Source organism: Corythoichthys intestinalis, chromosome 5 (genome assembly GCF_030265065.1).
Source record: "Corythoichthys intestinalis isolate RoL2023-P3 chromosome 5, ASM3026506v1, whole genome shotgun sequence".
Taxonomy (NCBI): domain Eukaryota; kingdom Metazoa; phylum Chordata; class Actinopteri; order Syngnathiformes; family Syngnathidae; genus Corythoichthys; species Corythoichthys intestinalis.
In genome coordinates, this window is record NC_080399.1 from 58,657,786 (window position 1) to 58,685,534 (window position 27,749).

Below are 27,749 nucleotides of genomic sequence, written 5' to 3' on the forward strand. Positions count from 1 at the left end.
GCTTAAATTCCTGAATTCTTTTTAGATATGGATGTAAAACAGTCTAGGTTCTTTGTTAAAAGGGCAAAGAACTGGGGAAAACCAAAAAAACCCTGCAAGTGGCTTTTATCTTATGTTAATATGTAGAATGTGCTGCTAGTCTTTAAGCCACTGTAGCTGCGGCCTTATGAAAATAGCCTTTTAAGTTGAAAATTCTTGTGGATAAATGCTTACGATTCCTGAATTCTTTTTAGATAAGGACGTAAAACAGTCTCGATTCTCTGTTAAAAGAGCAAAGAACCAGGCAGTAAGCATTTATTATACGTAAATATATGGAATGTACTGTTAGGACGCAAAACAGTCTCGATTCTTTGTTAAAAGAGCAAAGAGCTGGGCAGTTAGCATTTATTTTACGTAAATAGGTCAAATGTGCTGCTGGTCTCTAAGCCACTTTAGCTACGGCCTTATGAAACCAAAATGCTTTTTCTGCTGAAAATTCTTGAGTATAAATGCTTAAATCACTGAATTCTTTTTAGATGTGGACGTAAAACAGTCTCGAATCTCTGTTAGAAGAGCAAAGAACCAGGCAGTAAGCATTTATTTTACGTAAATATGTCAAATGTTCTGTTCAGACGCTAAACAGCCTTGATTCTTTGTTAAAAGACCAAAGAACCGGACAGTTAGCATTTATTTTACGTAAATATGTCAAATGTTCTGCTAGTCTTTACGCCACTGTAGCTGCGGCCTTATGAAAATAGCTTTTTAAGTGGAAAATTTCTTGTGTATGAATGCTAAAATCCCGGAATTTGTTTTAGATATGGATGGAAAAGTCTCAATTCTTTGTTAAAAGCAAAAAAAACCCTGCAAGTAACTTTTATTTTATGTAATATGTCAAATGTGCTGCTAGTCTTTAAGCCACTGTAGCTGCTGCCTTATGAAAACAAAGAGCTTTTTACGTTTAAAATTCTTGTGAATAAATGCTTAAATCCCTGAATTCTTTTGAGATCTGGCCGTAAAACAGTCCCGATTCTTTGTTAAAAGAGCAAAGAACCAGGCAGTAAGCATTTATTTTACCCAAATATGTCAAATGTGAGATTCAAATTAGAGCTATCTATTCTTGGATCAAGTTTTGTGTTAAAGTCCAGTCCTATAATAATTGTTGAGTTGGCTGACTTGTCACTCAATTTACCAAAGATGTTATGGAAGAGCTGTGTGTCCTCGTTATTTGGGGCATAAATGTTCACTAATGTGAACAATTTATTATTTCTAGTGGCTTGTACTTTTATGAATCTACCTTCAGGGTCCGCTATTGCATTAATTAATGCAAATAAGATTATTTTATCTATTAGCATAGATACTTCTCTTTGTCTGCTGTTATAGCTGGCTGAATACATCAAAGTTAAAATTTGAGTTACTTAGATATTTCTCTTCAGATTTGGCTACATGTGATTCTTGCATAAAGAAGAGGTCTGCCTTTAACTTTGAAATGTATTCCATAATTTTAGTTCTCTTGGCCTGCGTTCGGAAGCCATTGACATTACATGAAGCAAAATTTATATATGTCATATGCAGATATATTTAAGGAAAGTAATCTCAGGATGTGTGTTATAATAGGCTACGTTCACACTACAGGTCTTAATGCACGAATCCGATTTTTTCGTGTTTTTCCGACTCGAGTCAGGCATTAACTTGATGGTCTGAACGTGACAAGTCGCATAGAACTGGACCATGTGGTTCAAATCCGATCTGGGCCACATTTTTCCAGACTGTCGTGGCGGTCTGTACTGTCCAGTCTCTCAAATCTGAATTCATGCAGCAATTATGTCATCAAAAAGCGAGACAGACGCAACGGGAGCGGTGCAGCTGTGCGTTGTTAGCGCCTAGCTTGCCTTGAACACGGCTTTTTAGGAAGAGTCGGACTGGACAACAGTCATTAAAAAAATTAAAATGGGTTGAGGATAAGCCTGAGAATGATCGGTTTTCTGTCTGCTCCATATAAGCAATATTTCAACATTGCTTACACTGCCAAGAGTCGGGGCAAACTGCGCGTATGTGTGTGTGACATGCACGGACAGTGCGTGCATGCTATCGATCCATATACTTTGAATATAAGCCTAAACTGAGATTATTTATGTCTGTTATTTGTGTCCTCTTTTTAAACAGCAAAATATGATATCCCTGGAATGACGGATGACAACCTGATTGAAATGTGCGTTGAGAAAATAGAGGTGATGCCGATAACCAAGAAAGAGAAAAAAAAGATATAAGTGCCAATAGGCCCTACTCACCAACGTCACAGAATGACGTGTCGCTGTATCCGGCCGCCATATTGTCCATCATTGTTTATCCGTATTCTCAATGGTTTCAATTTGTCGTGCAATTCAAGGAAGCCCCGGTGCTTTCAGACGCTGTTAACTCATTGGATGCGTTGCATAAAAGGCGTTATGTGGAAAAGCTTCAGTCCATCCATTCGCCAGATCCATATTTGATGCCTAAATCGATATTTTTCGACCCGCTGTCTTCGCCATCTCTGCCTGACATCTGCTACCCTGATATCTACAACTGTCTTGTCCACAGAAACTCAGCCTATTCTCACGAAACTTTGAAAAACTTTAAGAGCAGCACTCTAAGCAACATTACCCCGTGTGACCCTTTACTTCCAATTTTCTAAAATGGCGACAATCAAAAAAAAAAAAAAAAGTTGACTGCAATGGCCGACCCTTCAAGGATAGGTGGATATTGGACCATTTTTTCAATAAAATACGCTGTGTCTGCCTCATTTGCAAAGAGACAGTCGCTGTTTTCAAAGAGTTCGATGTGACGCGATATTAGCAAACAAGACACGCTGACATGTACGACATTACAAGGAAGATACGCAACGAGAAATTATAGCAACTTGAAGTTTAATTTCACAGCAGCAGTATTTCGCAAGAGCCCGAGTGTCAAAAGAGAACGCCACAAAGGCGAGATTGTTGAAATTATGAATTAAAAAAATTATAATAAAGCAAATGTGACACACAGAAGGGCTTGCTAAAATGTGTTTAAATATATTGTTCTATGTAAATCAGCCAAGGTAGCCCCCCACATTTTTACCACACCAAATCTGGCCCCCTTTGCAAAAAGTTTGGACACACCTGTTTAACTGATGATCCGGAGACGAGGCCAACTTCTTTCACTTGGTACCAGCTAAATATTATTAAAAAAATAATGATGGCGGAAGAAATAAATATCTTGAATTTGAAACTGTATGTTGTCGGCGATTAGCCTCGCAATGATCTTAATTGTGCTTGTCAGCCCAAAACCCTCTAAATATATATTAAATGCATCTTACCAGATATAAAATGACGACTACATAATCTGTGGTGATTGTTTGCTGCCCAGTTTTGTCGTCGAATTGCAGCAGTCCATCTCGCCCTCCTCTCCGGGTCTCTCGAAATTTGGTAGAACTTCAAGTCTCTCCGTCTATCTTCTCTGTTACTGCAACCAACCGCCACACACGCCTTCACCATTTTGATTATTAATGTTAACAAGCAGAAAAACACGCCATAATAGGAGGAATTTACGTAGCGGTAATGCTTAAACCCAACGAGCTGACGGACAATATGGCGCGGAGGGGTGGTTCTGACGTCACGTGAGTAGGGTCTATACAGGAAGGTGTGAGACATGCATGACTCCTTTAGACTGAGTGATTATCATGCAACCCTGATCTATACGTGTGCATTACTTAAATCAGATCAACTTAACACGGCATTGTATCCATACTGGAGGTTTTTAGAAAAGTACAGACAAAGTAATTATCATGCAACCCTAATCTACACATGTGCCTTGCTCAAACCAAGACGACTTTATCCAGCATTGTGTACATACTGAAAGTGTTAGGAACAACAAGCAAAGTATTAAGCATCCCTAATCTATACATATGTCTTATTTAAATCAGAACTGCAATATTCAGCATTGTATACATACTAGAAATATTTAAGGATTACTTATCGGTCAGACTAGCCATGGGGTGAGCACTTGGTCACGATATAGTTGACCGTCGATGTAGAGCATTATGTCGCACGTTTTCCATCTGCTCTGGACCGCATTAAAATTGGGTAGAGGATTTTGCGCCTTTCGTTGATTTCCCGAGGATCATTCATACCGAATCTTGTTCATTTTAATTCTCTTCCCTTGGATTTCACCAGAACTTTCTGATGGTAGCGCTCGAACTGCCTCTTCAACTGTACCTTGGAAACTCTTGACTGAGCTGCTCTTGACAGTCTTCCTTGTCAGGAATCTAGGTCGGTATGCCTGAGAGACAGATATCCTGGGAGGTAAAGATTCAAGAGGTGCGTCACTGCAGATGTCCAAATCATCCTGGAGTCTCACTTTTCTGTCCTTCTTGTCCACTTTCACGGTCTCCTGCCCTTTCCACTGCAATGTTTCCAGTCTCAGCAGTATGTTATCCAGTTTGTCTAAAGCTAGTTGGCCAGCGTTGCAGGTCACATCTCCCCGCATGATGTGCGTAAGCCTCTCAGTGACAGCATCCTTTTCATGGAAGTCCATCACACTGTCTATCCAGGTCGAAAAAACATTCTCTAGCTCCTTCCATTTAAGGTACAATTCAAAGATGTCAGATAACTGTTGCACATCATTGCATATCTCATTCAGTGTAGGAAAACTTTGTCCTGAAGATGATGATCAAGACGGTTGGCTATGAAAAAAGACAGCGTAAAATAATGAGGCATTCGTTCTTGGTGTCTCAGGAAAGTAAGGAGCCATTGAAGTCGTTTAACAGAGCTGCACTCGACCAAGGGCCCCTGAGGAATGTCAAATTTCATAGGTACGGGAGGAAGTAGTGTTTTGTCCTGTTGCAGAACTCTTTGGATCAAAATTTTCTCTAGCATTCCAACAGCAAGCAGCCAGCCAAGTGTCAAAAGAAGTTCCCTGCTGGAGACTCCTTTCACCTCCCTATCATACAACCAACCAGCATAGTCACCACTTTTCCACAGGCCTGTGCTCACCAGTATCTTGCACTCATAGGAAACATCTTTAGTTAGGGTGCAGCCGGTATTAATTTCCTTGCCTCGACATCCAAACGATGATACTCCTCAATCAAAGAGTCGAGACTTGTTCCAGCTTACAAAAAAAAACAACAACTCTTAACTCATCCCGTCTACTTGGTGGTAATGATGCAAGTGTGCCTTGTTCCTGTCAAGCTTGATGAATTGTTCTCTCAATTCCATGAATGTGGATTTACAGCAGTGTTGTTAGCCAAGACCTATCATGATTGCGAGTGACTGACGGGGGCCACAGACCACAGACTGGTCTTCCAGCCTTCTGGGTTCCATGAGACAAAGTGCAACGAAGGCTTTGTGCTCTTCCAGCCTTCTGGGTTCCAAGAGACAAAGTGCAACAAAGGCTTTGTGCACTTCCAGCCTTCCAGGTTCCATGAGACAAAGTGCAACGAAGGCTTTAACCTATCAATATTCCTGTGTAGGCCCGACTTTTGAACATTTCCTCTAGCCATGAGGGAAAAGGCAAGGGAGAGTATGTGCTTTGGATCCGCTTTGAGTAATTGGTGGCTTCTAGAGAAGGCGTTGCTGAAGAGCTGATTCATTCTTTTGCGAGGGGCGCCTACTTCTGCCGGTGTGGAGAGGGGACTGAGACTTGGAACCAAGTAGTGTAATCGAGGGAAAGGAACCAGGTTCATGGCGATTTCATTCAGATCCATGTTGAGGGAGCCGCCAAAACTGGCAGCGCTGGTAAGATTAAGTAGCATGTTCGCAACAATTTCATTCCTGGCATCAAGAGAGTACTCTGACCCGGTTAGCCTATTCATCATTGGCCGTCTTCTGCCAGCACGGGATGAACGTTGCACGTTCAAAATGTCCTCCAATGACTGGTTTTCAATTGGCAGGACACAGTCGGCATTCGCCGTGAGCTCTCTCAAGGCCATCGCAGTGTTGTAAGGGAATACCACGACATCATCATTCAAAGACGGAAAGACGGGTGTGACTATGCGACACACCTCAGGGAATTCATCCTTGAGGAGACTGAGTACTTTGGTCCCGAACCTGTACCTGTACCTTGAACTTGAGTGTTACGACCGGCTGGTATGCGAGTCACTCCCTGATTTTCCAGCGTAGTTCCCGGTGGTCTCGCTCTCCTGGCAGTTTAAACTCATCCCAAAGCAGCTTGTACTGGAAATACCTAGTTACCGGGTCCATTTTCTTGATTGTCCGCTGGTTCATGAGCGGTCGAATGAAGGATTTGGGTTTCGTCCGTAAGTCGCTCTCGCTACTTTTTCGTGTAGAGCAGCTGCTGGAGGATCCAAAGCTGTTGAGGGGGATTCGCACCATCTTGTCACTTAGCATTCTGGCTTTATCATTTTCGCCGAGACGGTGGAGCTTGGCTCTGGCCCATTAATGTTCGTACATGATGCTACATGGACAATGTTTGGCAGGTGAAACTTAGGAGCAAAAAAAATTATAAACTATATGCCTAAACATCTTCAGGGAACCAATTTGCAATGTATTGAACATTAACAAATCAATGGGAATTTTTTATGGTGGTATCAACAACAGTTTGTCCAGTCTGGCAATCAACTCCTGCAGCTGCATCTTGTTGGCAAATCTCTGTATGTCCCTCCCGTCCAGCAGTTGTCTCTCAGTATGGGCAAGCAGCTCTACAACCTGAGATACTGGGAACTCGTCCGCCTCTTCAACTGTACCTTGGAAACTCTTGACTGAGCTGCTCTTAACAGTCTTCCTAGTCAGGAATCTAGGTCGGTATGCCTGAGAGACAGATATCCTGGGAGGTAAAGATTCAAGAGGTGCGTCACTGCAAATGTCCAAATCATCCTGGAGTCTCTCCTATCTGTCCTTCTTGTCCACTTTCACGGTCTCCTGCCCATTCCACTGCAATGTTTCCAGTCTCAGCAATGTTATCCAGTTTGTCTAAAGCTAGTTGCCCAGCGTTGCAGTTGACATCTCCCCGCATGATTTGCGTAAGCCTCTCAGTGACAGCATCCTTTTCATTGAAATCCACCACACTGTCCATTCAGGTCCAAAAAATATTCTCCAGCTCCTTCCATTTCAGGTACAATTCAAAGATGTTAGATAGCTGCTGCACATAATTGCATATCTCATTCAGTGTAGGAGAAATTTGTCCTGAAGATGATGATCGAGACGGTTGGCTATGAAAAAAGATAATATAAAATAATAAGACTTGCTCATCCTGCATGGACAGCAACATCCGTCCTTGGTGTCTCAGGAAACCAATGAGCCATTGAGGTCGTTTAACAGAGCTGCACGCGACCAAGGGCCCCTGAGGAATGTCAAATTTCATACGTACGGGAGGAAGTAGTGTTTTGTCCAGTTGCAGAACTCGTTGGATCAAAAGTTTCTCTAGCATTCCAGCAGCAAGCACCCAGCCAAGTGCCAAAAGAAGTTCCCTGCTGGAGACTCCTTTCACCTCCCTATCATACCAGCATAGTAACCACTCTTCCACAGGCCTGTGCTCACCAGTATCTTGCACTCCAAGGAAACATCTTTAGTTAGGGTGCAGACGGTATTAATTTCGCCAAGACCTATAAGGGTTGCGAGTGACCAACGGGGGCCACAGAGCACAGACTGGTCTTCCAGCCTTCTGGTTTCCATGAGACAAAGTGCAACGAAGGCTTTGTGCTCTTCCAGCCTTCTGGGTTTCATGAGACAAAGTGCAACGAAGGCTTTGTGCTCTTCCAGCCTTGTGGGTTCCATGAGACAAAGTGCAACAAAGACTTTGTGCTCTTCCAGCCTTGTGGGTTCCATGAGACAAAGTGCAACAAAGGCTTTAACCTATCAATATTCCTGCGTAGGTCCGACACTTGAACATTTCCTCTAGCCATGAGGGAACAGGCAAGGGAGAGGCTGTACTTTGGATCCGCTTTGATTAATTGGTGGCTTCTAGAGAAGGCGTGACTAAAGAGCTAATTCATTCTTTTGATCGGGGCGCCTACGTCTGCCGGTGTGGTGAGGGGACTGAGACCTGGAACTAAGTAGTGTAGTCGATTGATAGGAACCAGGGTCATGGCGATTTTATTCAGATCCATGTTGACTCTGCTCCATCTCGTCTACTTGCAGGTAATGATGCAAGTGTGCCTTGTTCCTCTAAAGCTTGATGAATTGTTCTCTCAATTCCATGAATGTGGATTTACAGCAGTGTTGTTAGCCTAGACCAATAATTATTGCGAGTGACCGACGGGGGCCACAGAGCACAGACTGGTCTTCCAGCCTTGTGGGTTCCATGAGACAAAGTGCAACGAAGGCTTTGTGCTCTTCCAGTCTTCTGGGTTACCATAGACAAAGTGCAACGAAGGCTTTGTGCTCTTCCAGCCTTCTGGGTTCCTTGAGACAAAGTGCAACGAAGGCTTTGTGCTCTTCCAGCCTTGTGGGTTCCATGAGACAAAGTGCAACAAAGGCTTTAACGTATCAATATTCCTGGGTAGGCCCGACACTTGAACATTTCCTCTAGCCATGAGGGAATAGGCAAGGGAGAGGTTGTGCTTTGGATCCGCTTTGATTAATTGCTGGCTTCTCGTCAAGGCGTTGCGGAAGAGCTGATTCATTCTTTTGCTCGGGGCGCCTACTTCTGTCAGTGTGGAGCGGGGACTGAGACTCTGAACCAAGTTCATGGCGATTTCATTCAGATCCATTTTGAAGGACCCGTCAAAACGGGCAGCGCTGGTAAGATTAAGTAGCATGTTAGCAACCACAGCAACAATTTCATTCCTGGCATCAAGAGAGCACTCTGACCCGGTTAGCCTGTTCATCATTGGTCGTCTTCTGCCAGCACGGGATGAACATTGCATGTTCAAAACGTCCTCCAATGACTGGTTTTCAACTGGCAGGATACAGTCGGCATCCTCCGTGAGCTCTCTCAAGGCCAGCTCGGTGTTGTAAAGGGGTGACCACGACATCATCGTTCAAAGACGGGTGTGACTATGCGACACACCTCAGGGAATTCATCCTTGAGGAGATTGAGTACTTTGGTCCCGATCCCCAAACCTGTACCGCTTCCTGTAGAGTGGATGAGAAAAAAAGATTGCAGACAGTCACACTGTTCAGCCGCCTTCCTCAGCTGCTCCACTATCTTGTCCTTGAAGTTTAAGCCATACATCATGTATCCGACTGCCCAGTTGTTGCCTGCACCTGACATTCTGGTGAGGACCTGAGTGTTGTCAATCACGTCCCTCAAAGGGCCTTTAATCATCTGGCTGATGACACGCTCCTCCATGTCCAACAGCACTGCTTTAGCTTTCAGTAATTGGACTACTCCATTATTTGAACAGTAGACTCACTTATTACGGCTCGTTAAATCTACATTATGGAAAAACGCGCCACGGGCATCGTCATACATGCATTTTTTGTTGAAATGGGCATACTCTTGCAACGCGAGTCCGACTTGAACAACAACAGACTGGGTCATTTTAAACCTTATTTTGTGAGTTAATTCGCTACATAAAGCAGACGATACTAGCTTAGCGGTGCCGCTCCCGCGGTTCGTATCTCTTCTTCCTCGTGATCTTTCTTATGAAGATCGACCAATATATCCGGTGGCCGATATAGGGCTCCAGACTAACATTTTTTACTGGGAGCACATTGACCCTTAACTTAAAATTTAAAGGGAAAAGCATAAGATTCAGGGGCGATCGACATGCAAGGTTTTTAGGGTTTTGCAAGTTTTCCTCTAATCTTGTTTGTTTAACTGTTTAACAGATAAATACTTTCATGATAACTGCATAAAATTACAAACTTATGGAACTATATTTTATTCTCTATCGGTTTTGAAATCAACCAGTAAACTGTTTACAAATTAGGTTAACATGGGAATTTTGTTCCATTTCTGTCACTGTCACGGCAACCAATTAATCCGTTGCCGATTTATTGATGGACAAATAACCTGCGAGGACACTTGTGACTTTGTGGGGAGGAGGACGAGAGATTTCAAAAGGAGCGTGAAGGTGCTGTATCACCAGGGGCTATGGCGGGAGTTATTGGCTCTGTTGGCCCTTTTGATGAGCTTGTGGAACAGTGGAGCTCGTACAAGGAGCGGTTTGGCTTTTTCGTGGAAGCTAACGATATAGCTGAAGAGAAAGTACTGCCCGCGGTTTTGAGCGTTATTGGGCCAAATACTCTCAATTTACTCAGGAACTTGCTTCAACCTAATAAACCTGGCAGCAAAACGTACAGGGAGATCGCAGATACTCTTAATGCAGATTTTTCACCCAATTCCCTTGTAATTGCAGAGAGATTCCGATTTCACAGGAGAAATAAGGAAATTTGTCATTGTTTGTAGCGGCGCAGCGAAAGCTTTCTGAACATTGTGAGGTTGGTGATGTTTTAGGAGACGCATTAAGAGACAGATTGATATGTGGACTAAAAATGAAGCAGCACAAAAGAAGGTAGTAGATTGACATTAAAGTGCGTTCAACAGGATAAAATAAGTCTTAAATAGCATTATTATGTGAATTAGAATCAAATTTTGAGATGATTCGACTATATACAACAAATTGGCAAAGCGCAGATGACAAGAAATTAAGTATTTTAATCTGCGGTTCAGCCACGCCTACCATTATAGGGCTCTAGTGTCCCCAACAGGAGGATGACGTCGGCAGGAGAATGGTTTCATCTGATTTAGACTTCAGCCCATCGAGGGGGAATTATTCATAACGAGGAAAATGCGTCGAAGAATGTCATTCTTTCACTCTCTACTCCAATATTTTTACAGGATATTCTTTTTATCTTTAAGTATTTTTCCCCAATTGCTAAATAAATGGTATGGTCATGACAAATAACAGTCTTGTGCTAAATGGAATATGAATATTAAAAATGCATTTACTCTGTACGACATGGCAAAATTACTCCAGAATGGTCAAAACTGTCCACTTCTTCTACCTCCCGAACTATATTTTATTCCACCGGCTTTTGTCATTTCCCTGCCCGCTCCGGTGTCCGAGATGGAGGAAAGACCATAAACAACGGCTGGCTGGCAGTGCTCGTCGCCGGGAATGAACACCGAAAATAGCCCATTCTCGGTTGACATCGGAGCACCAAGCTGCTCGTGGCCAAGCCGAGGAAAGCGCATTCGCGGTGAGCACGCAAAGAGGACCGGGCGGGAAGGTGGGGGTGTGACAACCGGCCGATCGCCGGCCACAAAACACAAGCCACTTCCTTATGAAAACGTGTGCCATGATCCCAGTATATTACATCATACAAAACACATCCTCTTAAGTCCAATAGTCCCACAGTTGTCAGAATTGTTTACGCCAATCTCGTGGTGAACGGGAACTTTTGAAACCCAAAATGGCTCATACGCCTCTTCCTGGTGCAGCCAAAGTTTTCTCCAGCACATTTGGTTGGCGTGATGCGAAAAATAAACAATCCGCAATATCAACTGAATCCGCAGTTGTTCTACATACTGTAGTATTGGCTGTATGCTGAAGATACTATCCCGCTAACGTCACATTCGGAATCCTTGTCAATTAAGGAAGTGGCTCATATTCATGGCGCAAGTTAAAAAAAATAAATATATTGAGCGCTTCCACACAAATTCAAGCGGTCCATTTCATTCAGAAGCATAAAATACTGCGGAAAATATGAAATAAACATGCTTTTTGCTGTCATACGCACTTGAAAGAAAGCGTTTGAAATAAGTGTGGCAATGGAAATGGCTTCAAAGGAGGCTCAACCACTTAACACAATGAGCATACTGGAAATGGCTTCAAAGGAGCTCAACAACCTAACACAACGAGCAGAATACATCAAGTGGCAATTACCCAAAGTGATGTTGCTGGTTCCTATTTTAGGTGAGGTAAAACTGGCCATCTTGCCTCCACCTGCTGGTGCTCTGTTTGCAGCACGGTGTCTCAAAAGGTGTCAAAGGTTGACACGGCGAGTGCTGGCGCCTCTGTGAATCGACGAGCACGTCTTTGCAGCGGCGTCCTGCAGGTAGCCCTCATGTTCCACTTTTCTTCTCATTGTGGAATTCCAGTGGTTCTTAATGGAGTTGTCTGTCCTTCCGGGCAGTAGTTTGGAGATCTCAGACCAGTCGCTTGTGGGCCTCGTACATGATGCGATCCTCATCCTACGTCCACGATGACTTCTCCACCTGTAGATTGAGGTGGTTGTGCCAACACTCACGGTCCTTCTTGCTGATGCAGCCTTGAGGTGCTTGGCAATCACCGACCAGCGTTTGGAGCCGTAGCAGTGCACCAGGTCGATAACCTTCTGATCCTCCTCCCTTGTCCACGGCCCTTTCACCAGCTCGGGGTTGATTACCTTCTGTTAGCGGTGCTTACACTCACCATCTGTCCTCCCTGGAAAAAAGTTGTCGATCACTTTCCAAGAGTCTGTGCCATGTTGCTCCACTAGCTTTTTCAGCATACCATCCTCATCGCCACTTTCTGTTATGTACTTCCTCAATCTAAGTACATTGAAGGCCGAAACTTGAGTGGTACAACACTTTTTTTATTCAGCGTTCTTCTCATCATGTGCACACGACACATCAAACAGGTTCCTTTGTACTGTATTACCACACCCACAGGGAGCGCATACCAAACCCACAGGGAATGCACAACTATGGCAACAGCAGTGTGACATAAATATGTTACAGGCAATCGAGTTGGACAATATTCAATCTATTTTAGTTAGTTGTCAAAACCTTTCCCGCTTCGTTTTTCTCAAACCTTTATCAAATTTAAAGTGTTGTACCTGGAATAAAAGCTTAAACTTTGAAACAAGAATAGTCTTGTAGTAGTGAAGCCATACGTGTGCTAGCAGTGGGCAATCGAGTTGGACAATATTCGGGCAGTCAGTGGTAAAAACATTTCCTGCTCCTGTTTTCTGAAAACTTGATCAAATTTGACATGTTGCACCTCAAATGAAAGCTCTAGATATACAGTATATTTCCATTTATTGACACAAATATACAGTATACCTGTTCATTTTACATCCTCACCCATCATCATTTCGTAGTACTGCATATTGTGTATTTTGTAAAGTACGGGACAAGGAGGACCCTTCTGTTCTTGATAAGGGGAGCGAGATATTGCTCCCACCCCTGTTCTTGATTTACCTGATTCATTCACTGTTTGTGTAGACAGCGTGTAAAACTAGTCTGAAGTTGAAGATCAGGAGACTGTAAAAAGGAAAAAAAAGACCTCCTTCAAAGCTTAAGAAGTTTCACCTTTGTAACAATATTCTTGTAATCGTGACTCCAACTTTGTGTTAGTAGTACAGTAGTACAATAACGATCACGAAAATATTAGTAGTGGCCAGTGTTTTCGGCAACAAAAACGATCACGAAAATATTTTGTGAACGCGCACTTTTGTCATGATGAGGACTAGACGATAACAAGCTCAAAATGTGTTTTGGGAGACCAAAACATCACGAGAAGATTGAGTTTTTGTCTGTCGAGACAAGACGAAAATGTGCAATAGTTTCAGTCATACGTTCACAATGTGTGACATATAATGTGTAGTTTGCCTGCATCGTAGCAGTGTCTGGTTGTGTCAGTCGTGATGTGCAGAACGTGGGTCTGAAGGAGTTTAAAATACAAAACTATAAACTATTGAAATAATATTAATCAGTTTGTTATTTAATCTATCTTAAATGCTTTTAACTTAAAAACAAAATAATATACAATTTAATTTTTACATTAAAAACCCTTGTAAGAAAATGATGATAAATGTGACAAAAAAGTTCTTTGTATTTTCTTGGGCAATACAGACAACTGTTTACTGTAATACATTTTACACTTGTGTTTATTTTTATCACTGGATTTAAATTTAAAATATGATAAATAATAAGTCCGGTTGCTAATCCCAAATACTTCAACAACATTACGAAAGGTGGTCACTGTCTCTTTTAGTCTAATTTGATGTGGTCCTGTACTTTTTTTTATTTTTTATTTTTAGGAGTTTTCTGAAATAGAGATGCAGTGGGGGTGTAAGTTCTGCCCTTTATTCACTCCAAAAAGAGGCCAGCTTGTAAAGCATGGTGGTGTCATGAGAACCTTCCCAATACAATGTCTTCATCCACAGTATATTTGCACATTCAAATTGTTTTATGCCCTGAAGGTTCATTTGTCCAAATTTCACTCACTGTTGGCCAGTAAAAAAGATTTTGTGCAAACGTTTAAAGTGCGTCTGACAATCAAAAAGCATGTTTATTTCATATTTCATGGTGTGTTTTATGCTCCTGAATGAGATGGACCACTTGGATGTGTGTGGAAGCGATCGTTTTATATATTCAATTTTTGAATCCTGTGCCATGTAAATGAATGACTTCCGGCTTCAGTCTCGAGTTTAGGACGAATGCGAATGTGACATCACCCAGGTCAACGTCTCACAATACAGTATTGCTTTATAGCATGTAGATGGACTGCGGATTCAGCTGATTTTGCGGATTAATTCGTTTATTTTTGGCATCATGCCAGCCAAACAGCTGTGAAAAATTATTGCTCCACTAGTGAGAGGCGTGTGAGCCTTTTTGAGTTTCAAAAGGTCCCTGTTCACCGCGGATATTGGCCAAAACAAGCCCTACTACTATGGGACCGTTGAACTTACGAGGAGGTGAGTAAACTTTGTATTACCTCAAATACTGGGATCATGGCAAATGTTTTAATACGGAGGTGGCTTGTATTTTGTGACTCAGCTTATTGCCCTCTTCTTGTGCCCGGTGTTGTGTCAAATTTCAGCCCCATCAGAAATTGCAACATTGTGTCAAAAATAGCCGTGAATACAAAGTAAAAATTACAAACCGTCTTTAAATAAAGGACTATTTACTTATGTTTGATCATGGACTGACATGTAGAGAAGTTCTCCTCAGACATATCCTGCCATGTTAGCTGCAAGCCGCTCTCTGTTTATGTCTTCGCCGTGTAGTAAAGCATTATTTTATGCCAGAGTCGTGGTGACCATGTGGCAGCCATGCAGAGGTTGCGCTAGACTTTTTCGTTGTCTGTCATTTTGACTGACAGGGTCATAAAAATGCGGTCATAATCTATTTTTACCCGTCACTTAAATTTTTAAAATGATAATAATGACATATTCACTAGTATTTAGTTTTCATTCATTTTTAACTAACATTCTGTCCGAACAAGCTTAACAGAGAATCCACACCGTGCCGTCACACATCAAGCAGATGAATATGTAACTTTTTCTCCGCAGTGACAAAAACAGCTGACTGTGGCCCCAGTAGGTAGGTAGCCTACCATATGTAGCATATGGAACAATGAAATTAACAGTTCACCTGCTGTGGCCTGAACGTAGTTTCACACCTTCCTCCTGGTGCGCATGGACTTGAATTGCGTGCACGCTTGTGCAGTCCCTGTTTTTTCACCTCTTTTATCAACACCATCGTCATTTTGGGGCTTTTTGAAGAAACTTCGGACACTCAGTTGCCTTGACATTTTTCCGAGTAAGGACAACGACGTCATGCATCAAGAGAGACAATAGCTAATTAATATGCTCACTCGCCGCCCTGTGGTCTGGGGTGTGAATTGCAACCTGTCAAAATGACAGATGGACTTCAGTTTTTTCCGTCACCGTTTTAAAAGACCGGTCAACGACGGAAAATATTCAGTTAACGCGACCCCTGCAGCCATGTGCTCCTCCGACGTCAGCCGGTTTGTCCGGCGGTACTCTCCAGCTGCTTCCCCGGCAAGGTCTCCTGTCCGTAGCAGGGTAATGAGCTGTAACTTGCCCGCCGGCGGGCAGTTTGCCGATCGGCGATGCCAATCGATAACCCCGCCGCCGTGTGACATGATCCAAGCTAGTTTTGTGTGATTATTTGCTTCAAAAACCGAAAATAAGACTTTGAGATGTCACTCGGTTCGGGTTAGCATGTCGGCTTGCTGTCACGCCTCTTGGCTTGTTTACATTCTCTGAAGCCGGGGCAGGGAAATGACCTGACTAACCACTGTGGCATAAAATGTCATTCGGGGGTTGCGACAGTAAAGGTGAAGTCGACAGTTTTGACCATTACGGGACATTTTTATTATTTCATATTCCATTTAGCACAAAACTGTTATTTTGTCATGACCATACCATTTATTTAGCAATTGGGGAAAAATACTTCGATAAAAAGAATATCCTGTAAATATATTGGAGTACAGAGATTGAAACAATGACATTTTGCAGCTCTCTTTGTCGCATTTTCCTCGTTCTGAGTAATTCCTCCTCAATGGGCTGAATTGTAAATCAGATAAAACCATTACACTGCCAACGTCATCCACCTGTTGGGAACGCTAAAGCCCTATAATAGGAGGCCTGGCTAAACGGCGGATTAAAAGATTTAATTTCTCGTCATCTGTGCTTTGCCAAATTGTTGCATATAGTCAGATTGTCTCAAAATATAATTATAATGCACATAATAATGCTATTTAAGACTTTTTTTATCCTGTCGTATGCACTTTAATGTCAATCTACTAGCTTCTTTTGTACTATTTCATTTCTTAGTCCACATATCAATCTGTCTCTTAATGCGTGTCCTAAAACATCACCAACCTCACAATGTTCAGCAAGCTTTCGCTGCGCCGCTACTAAAAATGACAAATTTCCCCTCCTCCTGATTTCTCCTGTGAAATCCGAATCTCTCTGCAATTACAAGGGAATTGGGTGAAAAATCTGCATTAAGAGTGGGGCATTAAGGCTGATTTCCGCATTCAGCTGAACCCTGTGCATGAACTTCCTAATTTATTGACGGGACACGGGGCCGATTCATAGGGTTCACAAACAAAGAGCTTTTTCTGTTGAAAATTTTTGTGAATTAATGCTTAAATCCCTGAATTCTTTATAGATATGGACGTAAAACAGTCTCGATTCTTGGTTAAAAAGCAAAGAAACTGTGCAGGTAGCATTTATTTTACGTAAATATTGCCAACTATGAGGCTAGTCAGTAAGGAAATTAGCAGCCACCATATGTAAACAAAGAGCTTTTTCCGTTGAAAATTTTTGTGAATAAATGCGCAAATCTCTGAATTCTTTATAGATATGGATGTAAAACAGTCTCGATTCTTTGTTAAAAGAGCAAAGAGCCGGGCAGTTAGCATATGTTTTACGTAAATATGTCGAAACTGCTCCCCTAGTCTTTAAGCCACTGTAGCTGCTGCTTTATGAAAACAAAGAGCCTTTGAAGTTGAAAATTTTTGTGAATAAATGCTTAAATCCCTGAATACTTTTTAGATATGGACGTAAAACAGTCTGGATTCTCTGTTAAAAGAGCAAAGAACCAGGCAGTTATTTTACGTAACTATGCTAAATGTGCTGTTAGGACGCAAAACAGTCTCGATTCTTTGTTAAAAGAGCAAAGAACCGGGCAGTAAGCATTTATTTTACTTAAATATGTCAAATGTCCTGCTAGTCGTTACGCCACTGTAGCTGCGGCCTTATGAAAATATCTTTTAAAGTTGAAAATTCTTGTGTATAAATGCTAAAATCCCTGAATTTGTTTTAGATATGGACGTAAAACAGTCTCGATTCTTTGTTAAAAGCAAAAAAAACCTTTAAGTAGCTTTTATTTTATGTAAACATGTCGAATGTTTTGCCCGTCTTCAAGCCACTGTAGCTGCTGCCTTATGAACACAAAGAGCTTTTTCCGTTGAAAATTCATGTGAATAAATGCTTAAATCCCTGAATTCTTTTTAGATACGGCCGTAAAACAGTCCCGATTCTTTGTTAAAAAAGCAATGAACCGGGCAGTTAGCATTTATTTTACGTAAATAAGTCGAATGTGCTGCTAGTCTTTAAGCCACTAAGCTGCTGCCTTATGAAAGTAAAAGAGCTTTTTAAGTTGAAAATTCTTGTGAATAAAATGCTTAAATCCCTAAATTCTTTATAGATATGGACGTAAAACAGTCTCGTTTCAGTGTTAAAAGCAAAGAACCGGGCAGTTAGCATTTATTTTTTGTAAATATGTTGAATGTGCTGCTAGTCTTTAAGCCACTAAGCTGCTGTCTTATGAAAGTAAAAGAGGTTTTTAAGTTGAAAATTCTTGTGAATAAAATGCTTAAATCCCTAAATTCTTTATAGATACGGACGTTAAACAGTCTCGTTTCTTTGTTAAAAGAGCAAAGAACCGGCCAGTTAGCATTTATTTTACGTAAATATGTTGAATGTGCTGCTAGTCTTTCAGTCACTGTAGCTGCGGTCTTACAAAAACAATCCACTTTTTCCGCTGAAAATTCTTGTGAATAAACGCTTAAATCCCTGAATTCTTTATAGATATGGACGGAAAACAGTCTCGTTTCTTTGTTAAAAGAGCAAAGAACCGGGCAGTAAGCATTTTTTTAACGTAAATATGTCAATGTGCTTCTAGTCTTTGCGCCACTGTAGCTGCAGTCTATGAAAACAAAGAGCTTTTTAAGTTGATAATTATTGTCAATAAAATGCTTAAATCCCTGAATACTTTTTAGATATGGACGTAAAACAGTCTGGATTCTTTGTTAAAACAGCAAAGAACCGGGAAGTTAGCATTTATTTTACGTAAATAAGTCGAATGTGCTGCTAGTCTTTAAGCCACTAAGCTGCTGCCTTATGAAAGTAAAAGAGCTTTTTAAGTTGAAAATTCTTGTGAATAAAATGCTTAAATTCCTAAATTCTTTATAGATATGGACGTAAAACTTTCTCGTTTCTTTGTTAAAAGCAAAGAACCGGGCAGTTAGCATTTATTTTTTGTAAATATGTTGAATGTGCTGCTAGTCTTTAAGCCACTAAGCTGCTGTCTTATGAAAGTAAAAGAGGTTTTTAAGTTGAAAATTCTTGTGAATAAAATGCTTAAATCCCTAAATTCTTTATAGATATGGACGTAAAACAGTCTCGTTTCTAAATTAAAAGAGCAAAGGTCTTTAAGCCACTAAGCTGCTGACTTATGAAAGTAAAAGCTTTTTAAGTTGAAAATTGTTGTGAATAAAATGCTTAAATCCCTAAATTCTTTATAGATATGGATGTAAAACAGTCTCGTTTCTTTGTTAAAAGCAAAGAACCGGGCAGTTAGCATTTATTTTATGTAAATATGTCGAATGTGCTGCTAGTCTTTAAGCCACTAAGCTGCTGCCTTATGAAAGTAAAAGAGCTTTTTAAGTTGAAAATTCTTGTGAATAAAATGCTTAAATCCCTAAATTCTTTATAGATATGGACGTAAAACAGTCTCGTTTCTTTGTTAAAAGCAAAGAACCGGGCAGTTAGCATTTATTTTTTGTAAATATGTTGAATGTGCTGCTAGTCTTTAAGCCACTATGCTGCTGTCTTATGAAAGTAAAAGAGCCTTTTAAGTTGAAAATTCTTGTGAATAAAATGTTTAAATCCCTAAATTCTTTATAGATATGGACCTAAAACAGTCTCGTTTCTTTGTTAAAAGCAAAGAACCGGTCAGTTAGCATTTATTTTACGTAAATATGTTGAATGTGCTGCTTGTCTTTCAGTCACTGTCGCTGCGGTCTCACGAAAACAATCCACTTTTTCCGCTGAAAATTGTTGTGAATAAATGCTTAAATCCCTGAATTCTTTATAGATATGGACGGAAAACAGTCTCGTTTCTTTGTTAAAAGAGCAAAGAAGTTAGCATTTATTTTACGTAAATATGTCGAATGTGCTGCTAGTCTTTAAGCCACTGTAGCTGAGGCCTTATGAAAACAAAGGGGTTTTTACATTTAAAATTCTTGTGAATAAATGCTTAAATCCCTGAATTCTTTTAAGATATGGACGTGAAACAGTCTTGTTTCTTTGTTAAAAGAGCAAAGAACAGGGCAGTAAGCATTTATTTTACGTAAATATGTCAAATGTGCTTCTAGTATTTACGCCACTGTAGCTGCAGTCCATGAAAACAAAGAGCTTTTTAAGTTGATAATTCTTGTGAATAAAATGCTTAAATCCCTGAATTCTTTATAGATATGGCCGAAAAACAATCTCATTTCTTTGTTAAAAGAGCAAAGGACCGAGCAATTAGCATTTCTTTTTTGTAAATATGTCGAATGTGCTGCTAGTCTTTAAGCCACTAAGCTGCTGCCTTATGAAAGTAAAACAGCTTTTTAAGTTGAAAATTCCTGTGAACATAATGCTTAAATCCCTGAATTCTTTATAGATATGGACGCAAAACAGTCTCGATTCTTTGTTAAAAGAGCAAAGAACTGGGCAGTTAGCATTTTTTTTACGTAAATATGTCAATGTGCTTCTAGTCTTTACGCCACTGTAGCTGCAGTCCATGAAAACAAAAAGCTTTTTAAGTTGATAATTCTTGTGAATAAAATGCTTAAATCCCTGAATTCTTTATAGATATGGCCGTAAAACAATCTCGTTTCTTTGTTAAAAGAGCAAAGAACCGAGCAATTAGCATTTCTTTTTTGTAAATATGTCGAATGCGCTGCTAGTCTTAAAGCCACTAAGCTGCTGCCTTATGAAATTAAAAGAGCTTTTTAAGTTGAAAATTCCTGTGAATATAATGCTTAAATCCCTAAATTCTTTATACATATGGACGTAAAACAGTCTTGTTTCTAAATTAAAAGAGCAAAGAACCGTGAGGTTAGCATTTATTTTACGTAAATATGTTGAATGTGCTGCTAGTCTTTAAGCCACTAAGCTGCTGTCTTATGAACGTAAGAGCTTTTTAAGTTGAAAATTGTTGTGAATAAAATGCTTAAATCCCTAAATTCTTTTTAGATATGGCCGTAAATCTGTCCCGATTCTCTGTTAAAAGAGCAAAGAACCGGGAAGTTAGTATTTTTTTTACGTAAATATGTCAATGTGCTTCTAGTCTTTACGCCACTGTAGCTGCAGTCTATGAAAACAAAGAGCTTTTTAAGTAATTATTGTGAATAAAATGCTTAAATCCCTAAATTCTTTATAGATATGGACGTAACACAGTCTCGTTTCTTTGTTAAAAGAGCAAAGAACCGGGCAGTTAGCATTTATTTTTTGTAAATATGTTGAATGTGCTGCTAGTCTTTAAGCCACTAAGCTGCTGACTTATGAAAGTAAAAGAGCTTTTTAAGTTGAAAATTCTTATGAATAAAACGCTTAAATCCCTAAATTCTTTAGAGATATGGACGTAAAACAGTCTTGTTTCTAAATTAAAAGAGCAAAGAACCGGGAAGTTAGCATTTATTTTACGTAAATAAGTCGAATGTGCTTCTAGTCTTTAAGCCACTAAGCTGCTGTCTTATGAAAGTAAAAGAGGTTTTTTTTAAGTTGAAAATTCTTGTGAATAAAATGCTTAAATCCCTAAATTCTTTATAAATATGGATGTAAAACAGTCTCGTTTCTTTGTTAAAAGCAAAGAACCGGGCAGTTAGCATTTATTTTATGTAAATATGTCGAATGTGCTGCTAGTCTTTAAGCCACTAAGCTGCTGACTTATGAAAGTAAAAGAGCTTTTTAAGTTGAAAATTCTTGTGAATAAAATGCTTAAATCCCTAAATTCTTTATAAATATGGATGTAAAACAGTCTCGTTTCTTTGTTAAAAGCAAAGAACCGGGCAGTTAGCATTTATTTTATGTAAATATGTCGAATGTGCTGCTAGTCTTTAAGCCACTAAGCTGCTGACTTATGAAAGTAAAAGAGCTTTTTAAGTTGAAAATTCTTGTGAATAAAATGCTTAAATCCCTAAATTCTTTATAGATATGGACGTAAAACAGTCTCGTTTCTTTGTTAAAAGCAAAGAACCGGGCAGTTAGCATTTATTTTTTGTAAATATGTTGAATGTGTTGCTAGTCTTTAAGCCACTAAGCTGCTGTCTTATGAAAGTAAAAGAGGTTTTTTTTAAGTTGAAAATTCTTGTGAATAAACGCTTAAATCCCTGAATTCTTTATAGATATGGACGGAAAACAGTCTCGTTTCTTTTTTAAAAAAGCAAAGAACCGGGCAGTAAGCATTTTTTAAACGTAAATATGTCAATGTGCTTCTAGTCTTTGCGCCTCTGTAGCTGCTGCCTTATGAAAGTAAAAGAGCTTTTTAAGTTGAAAATTCTTGTGAATAAAATGCTTAAATTCCTAAATTCTTTATAGATATGGACGTAAAACAGTCTCGTTTCTTTGTTAAAAGCAAAGAACCGGGCAGTTAGCATTTATTTTTTGTAAATATGTTGAATGTGCTGCTAGTCTTTAAGCCACTAAGCTGCTGCCCTATGAAAGTAAAAGAGCTTTTTCCGCTGAAAATTCTTGTGAATAAAATGCTTAAATCCCTGAATTCTTTATAGATATGGACGGAAAACAGTCTCGTTTCTTTTTTAAAAAAGCAAAGAACCGGGCAGTAAGCATTTTTTTAACGTAAATATGTCAATGTGCTTCTAGTCTTTGCGCCACTGTAGCTGCAGTCTATGAAAACAAAGAGCTTTTTAAGTTGATAATTACTGTGAATAAAATGCTTAAATCCCTGAATACTTTTTAGATATGGACGTAAAACAGTCTGGATTCTTTGTTAAAACAGCAAAGAACCGGGAAGTTAGCATTTATTTTACGTAAATAAGTCGAATGTGCTGCTAGTCTTTAAGCCACTAAGCTGCTGCCTTATGAAAGTAAAAGAGCTTTTTAAGTTGAAAATTCTTGTGAATAAAATGCTTAAATCCCTAAATTCTTTATAGATATGGACGTAAAACAGTCTTGTTTCTTTGTTAAAAGCAAAGAACCGGGCAGTTAGCATTTATTTTTTGTAAATATGTTGAATGTACTGCTAGTCTTTAAGCCACTAAGCTGCTGTCTTATGAAAGTAAAAGAGGTTTTTAAGTTGAAAATTCTTGTGAATAAAATGCTTAAATCCCTAAATTCTTTATAGATATGGACGTAAAACAGTCTCGTTTCTTTGTTAAAACAGCAAAGAACCGGGAAGTTAGCATTTATTTTACGTAAATAAGTCGAATGTGCTGCTAGTCTTTAAGCCACTAAGCTGCTGACTTATGAAAGTAAAAGAGCTTTTTAAGTTGAAAATTATTGTGAATAAAATGCTTAAATCCCTAAATTCTTTATAGAAATGGACGTAAAACAGTCTCGTTTCTAAATTAAAAGAGCAAAGAACCGGGAAGTTAGCATTTATTTTACGTAAATAAGTCGAATGTGTTGCTAGTCTTTAAGCCACTAAGCTGCTGCCTTATGAAAGTAAAAGAGCCTTTTAAGTTGAAAATTCTTGTGAATAAAATGTTTAAATCCCTAAATTCTTTATAGATATGGACCTAAAACAGTCTCGTTTCTTTGTTAAAAGCAAAGAACCGGTCAGTTAGCATTTATTTTACGTAAATATGTTGAATGTGCTGCTTGTCTTTCAGTCACTGTCGCTGCGGTCTCACGAAAACAATCCACTTTTTCCGCTGAAAATTGTTGTGAATAAATGCTTAAATCCCTGAATTCTTTATAGATATGGACGGAAAACAGTCTCGTTTCTTTGTTAAAAGAGCAAAGAAGTTAGCATTTATTTTACGTAAATATGTCGAATGTGCTGCTAGTCTTTAAGCCACTGTAGCTGAGGCCTTATGAAAACAAAGGGGTTTTTACATTTAAAATTCTTGTGAATAAATGCTTAAATCCCTGAATTCTTTTAAGATATGGACGTGAAACAGTCTTGTTTCTTTGTTTAAAGAGCAAAGAACAGGGCAGTAAGCATTTATTTTACGTAAATATGTCAAATGTGCTTCTAGTATTTACGCCACTGTAGCTGCAGTCCATGAAAACAAAGAGCTTTTTAAGTTGATAATTCTTGTGAATAAAATGCTTAAATCCCTGAATTCTTTATAGATATGGCCGTAAAACAATCTCATTTCTTTGTTAAAAGAGCAAAGGACCGAGCAATTAGCATTTCTTTTTTGTAAATATGTCGAATGTGCTGCTAGTCTTTAAGCCACTAAGCTGCTGACTTATGAAAGTAAAAGAGCTTTTTAAGTTGAAAATTCTTATGAATAAAACGCTTAAATCCCTAAATTCTTTAGAGATATGGACGTAAAACAGTCTTGTTTCTAAATTAAAAGAGCAAAGAACCGGGAAGTTAGCATTTATTTTACGTAAATAAGTCAAATGTGCTTCTAGTCTTTAAGCCACTAAGCTGCTGCCTTATGAAAGTAAGAGAGCTTTTTAAGTTGAAAATTCTTGTGAATAAAATGCTTAAATCCCTAAATTCTTTATTGATATGGACGTAAAACAGTCTCGTTTCTAAATTAAAAGAGCAAAGAACCGGGAAGTTAGCATTTATTTTACGTAAATAAGTCGAATGTGCTGCTAGTCTTTAAGCCACTAAGCTGCTGCCTTATGAAAGTAAAAGAGCTTTTTAAGTTGAAAATTCTTGTGAATAAAATGCTTAAATCCCTAAATTCTTTATAGATATGGACGTAAAACAGTCTCGTTTCTTTGTTAAAAGCAAAGAACCGGGCAGTTAGCATTTATTTTTTGTAAATATGTTGAATGTGCTGCTAGTCTTTAAGCCACTATGCTGCTGTCTTATGAAAGTAAAAGAGGTTTTTAAGTTGAAAATTCTTGTTATTAAAATACTTAAATCCCTAAATTCTTTATAGATATGGACGCAAAACAGTCTCGTTTCTTTGTTAAAAGAGCAAAGAACCGCGCAGTTGGCATTTATTTTACGTAAATGTCGAATTTGCTGCTAGTCTTTAAGCCACTAAGCTGCTGCCTTATGAAAGTAAAAGAGCTTTTTAACTTGAAAATTCCTTTGAATAAATTGTTTAAATCCCTAAATTCTTTATCGATATGGATGTAAAACAGTCTCGTTTCTTTGTTAAAAGAGCAAAGAACCGGCCAGTTAGCATTTATTTTACGTAAATATGTTGAATGTGCTGCTAGTCTTTCAGTCACTGTAGCTGCGGTCTTACAAAAACAATCCACTTTTTCTGCTGAAAATTCTTGTGAATAAACGCTTAAATCCCTGAATTCTTTATAGATATGGACGGAAAACAGTCTCGTTTCTTTGTTAAAAGAGCAAAGAACCGGGCAGTAAGCATTTTTTTAACGTAAATATGTCAATGTGCTTCTAGTCTTTGCGCCACTGTAGCTGCTGCCTTATGAAAGTAAAAGAGCTTTTTAAGTTGAAAATTCTTGTGAATAAAAGGCTTAAATTCCTAAATTCTTTATAGATATGGACGTAAAACAGTCTCGTTTCTTTGTTAAAAGCAAAGAACTGGGCAGTTAGCATTTATTTTTTGTAAATATGTTGAATGTGCTGCTAGTCTTTAAGCCACTAAGCTGCTGTCTTATGAAAGTAAAAGAGGTTTTTAAGTTTAAAATTGTTGTGAATAAAATGCTTAAATCCCTAAATTCTTTATAAATATGGATGTAAAACAGTCTCGTTTCTTTGTTAAAAGCAAAGAACCGGGCAGTTAGCATTTATTTTATGTAAATATGTCGAATGTGCTGCTAGTCTTTAAGCCACTAAGCTGCTGACTTATGAAAGTAAAAGAGCTTTTTAAGTTGAAAATTCTTGTGAATAAAATGCTTAAATCCCTAAATTCTTTATAGATATGGACGTAAAACAGTCTCGTTTCTTTGTTAAAAGCAAAGAACCGGGCAGTTAGCATTTATTTTTTGTAAATATGTTGAATGTGTTGCTAGTCTTTAAGCCACTAAGCTGCTGTCTTATGGAAGTAAAAGAGGTTTTTTTTAAGTTGAAAATTCTTGTGAATAAAATGCTTAAATCCCTAAATTCTTTATAGATATGGACGTAAAACAGTCTCGTTTCTTTGTTAAAAGAGCAAAGAACCGGCCAGTTAGCATTTATTTTACGTAAATATGTTGAATGTGCTGCTAGTCTTTCAGTCACTGTAGCTGCGGTCTTACAAAAACAATCCACTTTTTCCGCTGAAAATTCTTGTGAATAAACGCTTAAATCCCTGAATTCTTTATAGATATGGACGGAAAACAGTCTCGTTTCTTTTTTAAAAAAGCAAAGAACCGGGCAGTAAGCATTTTTTTAACGTAAATATGTCAATGTTCTTCTAGTCTTTGCGCCTCTGTAGCTGCTGCCTTATGAAAGTAAAAGAGCTTTTTAAGTTGAAAATTCTTGTGAATAAAATGCTTAAATTCCTAAATTCTTTATAGATATGGACGTAAAACAGTCTCGTTTCTTTGTTAAAAGCAAAGAACCGGGCAGTTAGCATTTATTTTTTGTAAATATGTTGAATGTGCTGCTAGTCTTTAAGCCATTAAGCTGCTGCCCTATGAAAGTAAAAGAGCTTTTTCCGCTGAAAATTCTTGTGAATAAAATGCTTAAATCCCTGAATTCTTTATAGATATGGACGGAAAACAGTCTCGTTTCTTTTTTAAAAAAGCAAAGAACCGGGCAGTAAGCATTTTTTTAACGTAAATATGTCAATGTGCTTCTAGTCTTTGCGCCACTGTAGCTGCAGTCTATGAAAACAAAGAGCTTTTTAAGTTGATAATTACTGTGAATAAAATGCTTAAATCCCTGAATACTTTTTAGATATGGACGTAAAACAGTCTGGATTCTTTGTTAAAACAGCAAAGAACCGGGAAGTTAGCATTTATTTTACGTAAATAAGTCGAATGTGCTGCTAGTCTTTAAGCCACTAAGCTGCTGCCTTATGAAAGTAAAAGAGCTTTTTAAGTTGAAAATTCTTGTGAATAAAATGCTTAAATCCCTAAATTCTTTATAGATATGGACGTAAAACAGTCTCGTTTCTTTGTTAAAAGCAAAGAACCGGTCAGTTAGCATTTATTTTACGTAAATATGTTGAATGTGCTGCTTGTCTTTCAGTCACTGTCGCTGCGGTCTCACGAAAACAATCCACTTTTTCCGCTGAAAATTGTTGTGAATAAATGCTTAAATCCCTGAATTCTTTATAGATATGGACGGAAAACAGTCTCGTTTCTTTGTTAAAAGAGCAAAGAAGTTAGCATTTATTTTACGTAAATATGTCGAATGTGCTGCTAGTCTTTAAGCCACTGTAGCTGAGGCCTTATGAAAACAAAGGGGTTTTTACATTTAAAATTCTTGTGAATAAATGCTTAAATCCCTGAATTCTTTTAAGATATGGACGTGAAACAGTCTTGTTTCTTTGTTAAAAGAGCAAAGAACAGGGCAGTAAGCATTTATTTTACGTAAATATGTCAAATGTGCTTCTAGTATTTACGCCACTGTAGCTGCAGTCCATGAAAACAAAGAGCTTTTTAAGTTGATAATTCTTGTGAATAAAATGCTTAAATCCCTGAATTCTTTATAGATATGGCCGAAAAACAATCTCATTTCTTTGTTAAAAGAGCAAAGGACCGAGCAATTAGCATTTCTTTTTTGTAAATATGTCGAATGTGCTGCTAGTCTTTAAGCCACTAAGCTGCTGCCTTATGAAAGTAAAACAGCTTTTTAAGTTGAAAATTCCTGTGAACATAATGCTTAAATCCCTGAATTCTTTATAGATATGGACGCAAAACAGTCTCGATTCTTTGTTAAAAGAGCAAAGAACTGGGCAGTTAGCATTTTTTTTACGTAAATATGTCAATGTGCTTCTAGTCTTTACGCCACTGTAGCTGCAGTCCATGAAAACAAAAAGCTTTTTAAGTTGATAATTCTTGTGAATAAAATGCTTAAATCCCTGAATTCTTTATAGATATGGCCGTAAAACAATCTCGTTTCTTTGTTAAAAGAGCAAAGAACCGAGCAATTAGCATTTCTTTTTTGTAAATATGTCGAATGCGCTGCTAGTCTTAAAGCCACTAAGCTGCTGCCTTATGAAATTAAAAGAGCTTTTTAAGTTGAAAATTCCTGTGAATATAATGCTTAAATCCCTAAATTCTTTA

The 27,749-nt window shown here is 38.7% G+C and overlaps 3 pseudogenes; all 3 read right to left on the reverse strand.

Annotated features, from left to right (window-relative positions):
* Positions 1 to 3,387: 3,387 nt before the first annotated feature.
* On the reverse strand, positions 3,388 to 6,058 carry LOC130916658 (tubulin epsilon chain-like; annotated as a pseudogene).
* A 1,207-nt stretch (positions 6,059 to 7,265) lies between these two features.
* LOC130916102 (tubulin epsilon chain-like) lies at positions 7,266 to 9,643 on the reverse strand (annotated as a pseudogene).
* Positions 9,644 to 11,882: 2,239 nt separating this feature from the next.
* Positions 11,883 to 12,529, reverse strand: LOC130916660 (transcriptional activator Myb-like; annotated as a pseudogene).
* Positions 12,530 to 27,749: the final 15,220 nt, after the last annotated feature.